The following is a 4,396-nucleotide window of genomic DNA, read 5'->3' as shown; positions in this document are numbered from 1 at the left end:
CATAGAAAAATAAAACAAAAAGAATACACATGCTTCTGATAGATTAAAAGTACAAAATGAGATACCCTTCTTGGCCTTAGCCAAATGTATGAATTTGCTGTGCTTTGTGGGGGAGAGTGAATGATTACTAACAGGGATGTAAAAAGGAAAAAAGAAATCAATTATAAGGAATACACAGAAAACATCAGAAAGAAGTTTAGATGTGAAGGATATAAGCATGGTGCTTATGGCATATTGTTGCTAAGCTTAATATAGACTTAAAAAACAATGTGATAGAAGTATACCATTTCATTATATGATCTTTTTTTCTGTTCTTTGAATATGAACATGTTTATGTTTGTTAACTTCATAATCTAAGCAGATATTTTTATATGGTTGGGCTAAATACTAACTTTACTTCTCTTTTCTCACAGGGTTACTAAACTATTAGATCAGGAAGTGTTTTAGATAAAGTTTGCCTCAGTTTTCAGCAAAGCATTTGATCAGAAACTCATGTTATCACTATGGAAAAAATGGAGATATGTGGGCTGTATAATAGAATAATTAGGTAGATTCAGAGCTGGTTGAATGACTAGAAACAGCGTATACTTTAATTCTCCTATGACAACTTGAGAAAGAGGTCTTTAGTGGAAAGCCCCAAGAATACTTAGCACAGTTTTTTTCCTGTAATAACTTGGACAAAGCTGACGTGGCATGTGTGTCAAATTATAAATGGCAAAACCTGGGAGGGACAGCTAACTCACAGAATACAAACAGGGTCAGAAATTGAACAAATCATGTGACAAAATAGACTATTGAGTCAAAACTAATACATTGAAAGTTAATAAAATTATGGAAACTCTTGTACTTGCATTCAAACTATAAGTATAAAGTTGGAGAGATGTTTCTAGACAACAATTTGTCTGAAAAAGATATGGAAATTTTATGGTTGCAATTCTAATTGTGTAATACCTGTGGTATGGTAGCTAAGACAGTTAGTACAAGAACAGGCTTCTTTAGGAGGAACCTAATGTTCAGAGTGCAGCGATAAGGAGGTCATCTCCAAACCTGGGTACCTGCATCCTGGCCTTCTTCCTCCCCAGCTGAAACTTGGATTCCTATCCTTGGGTCCCTGGGTTTTGGCAAGTGATTATCTTAATCACCTCCATACCACACTGGTCTCTCTCTAATGCCTTCTTTTTTTCTCTATCTTGACTTCCTTTTCTTCTCCTATTAGAATAGGGCAGCCATATGGTACAGTATTGCATACTGGCCCTAAGGTCAGAAGGATCTGAGTTCAAATTCTCGGACACTTACTGACTGTGTGACCCTGGGCAAGTCCCTTAACCCCAATTGCCTTCAAAAAAAATAAAATAAAGAATTATGCTCTGCCTTATTCTTTGAGAATAAGGAAGTGGTACTCTCCAGTAAAGATGAACATTTTCACATCTGGCCATGTCCTCCACATCTCAGTATCTCTGAACTCTTGGAGAACATCATCCAAACGTCCTTTAACACTCTCACATTACAAATTAAGGGCAAGAAATGTATTAATTGCTTGTATTTGTATTCCCATGCTTTGGACAGTGCCTAGTATATAGTCAACCCTTAATAATTTTGATTTAAAAATCATTAGATTGTGAGTTCCTTGAGGGTAGGGACCATCTTTAGTCTCTTTTTTTGTATTCCTAGTTTAGTTTGGCATCCAGTAGGAGTTTAATAAATCCTTATTGATTGAATGACTAATATACTTTGTGATGATCAGGCCACAAGTGGAGTATTTTGTATTCAATACTTGGTGCCACATTTTATGAAGGATTCTGATTGATTAGCATTCTTCTGGTGTCCAGAACAAAGTTATCAGCTTGGTCTGAGTCCATGGCATATGAAAATTAGCTGAAAAAATTGTGTTTTTCAGACTGAAAGAGAAGTCTTAGAAGATATCATCATGCTGAATGGATTCTGTTTATTTAGAAGACAGAGCCGGAAGTCATGGGTGGAGGTCAAAAGCAGTCTCATTTAGGTTTGATCTAAATTTAGTAGAGATTAAGGGGAAGATAGAGAATTTTGGTTTAGGAAGGGAACTAACCATTCTCTTTATGGTCTCCATCCTCCATGAGTAATACCTCTATTTCCCAAAACCTCCTTTCAGGTCTTCAGAAGATCCCTGCTGATTTTCATTTTAGTCAACACCCCCCATTCCAAGATATGGAAGGCATCAGGGTCCAAAGACTTTGCCTAAGAACATTGCCTCAAATTAAAATTTATTTTTAGTCCCATTCACCAAATTTATTCCCATATGAAAAGTGCCAGGAAGATCCAAATTAATTTATTCTCCTTTGCTTTGGGGGGGGGGTTATAATTATATGTATCAATAAAATCTCTTTGTCACTTGGAGCCCCAACTGATTTCTCTTCCTCTGTATCCTTGGTCATCCAAAGCATCCCTCTTATGGATATTTAACCCCACAGAACACCAACAAAATGTTAATGATGATAATAATAATAATCTTTATACTATAATAATAATAACTAGTATTTAATATCACTCTAAGATTTATAAAATTCATATGTTATCTGAATTGATTCTCTCCAGTATCCTGTGAGGCAGGTGCTAATGTGAGATACATTTTACAGATGAGGAAACTGAGGCTCACGGAAGTTAAGGATCTGAAGTGGGATTTGAACTCAATTTTTCCAAATTTCAATTCTAGAGCTCTTAATCTATTGCAACATGAATGTCACCTTAGAAAAATGTTATTGTTTTTCCCTAAATAATTGCTAAATTCAGAAAACTGACCTAATCTTCAGAAGTTGGGGAATACAGGCCCAGGTTGAGAGTTTCCAGTTTCATTCTCAGCAAATACAACAGCTAAGGCCCCCTCCTCATCACATCCCCCCAATGTGGCAGCAGGAGTAGCACCCACTCTGGGCAGTTTTCCAGTATAGACAGTATCTTGCTCTTTCTCAGTTCTACTTCATCTGAAGTCATTTGTCTGATCAATAAATCTAGGGCATCTCAGTTGAAAGAACTTGGCAGGGGAAGGTGGAGATAATAAGGAGAAGGACCCTTCCTGGCTGATTGGACACCATGTTTTGTTTCTCCATTTCTTCTTTTTCCTCCTTCTTCCTCCTCCATTGTCTCTCTCTGCCATCCAGATTCCCACACCATCATGGTGACTCTTAGTCCAAGATCATGATTGTAGATAATGAATCAGATTGTGCACACCTATGCATCTCACTGAAGATTTAGCAAAGTTATTCATCCCTTGTTGGCTCATCATGGGTAGGACCTGGTGGCTAGAGACTATATCATTACCCTTTGGGTCCTCAAGGGTAGCTATAAATTCTTATATGATTTGCTGAATGATATTAAGCCACTGAACAGGAACAGTGATAAATTAATTCCTAGGACTGTAGAACTGTTATAATGGCCAGGCAACAGAGGATATAAAAGCAATTGATGGAGATGATTCCAAATTTAACTGGAAAAAATATCCTGATTGTTGAAAATATGACTAATAATAAAAGGAATCAGATACGTAGTACTTTAAGGTTTTCAAAGAACTTTTACAAATATTCTCTCATTTTATCTTCATAGTCCTGAAAGGTGGGTGCTATTATTATGGTCATTGTACAAATGAGGAAATTGAGGCAAAGGTTAAGTGATTTTTTCCCAAGGTCAGACCGAACAGTTATTAAGTATTTAATTTATTTGATAAAGTCTAATCTGATTTGAGGCTAGATCTGATCTGAGCCTTCCTGACTTCAGGTCTAGTCCCTCTCCGCTGTGCCTCCTAACTACCTCAAATTGACACAGGTAATGTGGTATAAGTTTTATTTTCCCAGGTCAAGACATATAATCCCAAAATGGTGAAAGTAACCAGCTTATTGATGAAAAGGATACCTCAAAGTGTAGGCTTTGGGGGATTTGAGATTCCAGACACATTTGTCCCAAGACATGCTTTTGACTATGATAAATGTTTCAGGGATTTAAATCATATCCCTGTAATTAGTGAGACCATGAAGCATAATAGCATTCAAAAAAGCTTTAGGGGGGTCTCATCAACTTCATCTCTGAATCACCAGTTAAATTTGTTCAGTGTTCCAGTCCAGTGACCATCTGATCTGTTTTCTATCTTGGTTGTATATACCGTATCATCTCTTCTGTCTTATTTTTTAGAAATGTTGGATAGTTGTTTCAGTTCTCATTGCTAGACTAACATCCACCCTGGATGTATTATTATCACTTTAATTGCTATTTGATTCATGCAACACTGAATTTAAATAAAATATTGTGAATATGAGAAATGCTCAAGGAGGAGACACACACTGCTTTTTAACTGATAATTTAATTTTATATATTAATGAAAATTCAGAGACATACACTATTGCAGCATCAGATGGAGCAGTCAGTT

At 36.4% G+C, this 4,396-nt stretch overlaps 1 pseudogene; it reads left to right on the top strand.

The window, feature by feature from the left end:
• Window positions 1–3,209: 3,209 nt before the first annotated feature.
• Window positions 3,210–4,097, top strand: LOC141519096 (hypoxanthine-guanine phosphoribosyltransferase-like; annotated as a pseudogene).
• Window positions 4,098–4,396: the final 299 nt, after the last annotated feature.

Source organism: Macrotis lagotis, chromosome 3 (genome assembly GCF_037893015.1).
Source record: "Macrotis lagotis isolate mMagLag1 chromosome 3, bilby.v1.9.chrom.fasta, whole genome shotgun sequence".
Classification (NCBI taxonomy): domain Eukaryota; kingdom Metazoa; phylum Chordata; class Mammalia; order Peramelemorphia; family Peramelidae; genus Macrotis; species Macrotis lagotis.
Note: the sequence above shows the minus strand (reverse complement) of the source record. Positions and strands in the feature narration are given on the sequence as shown.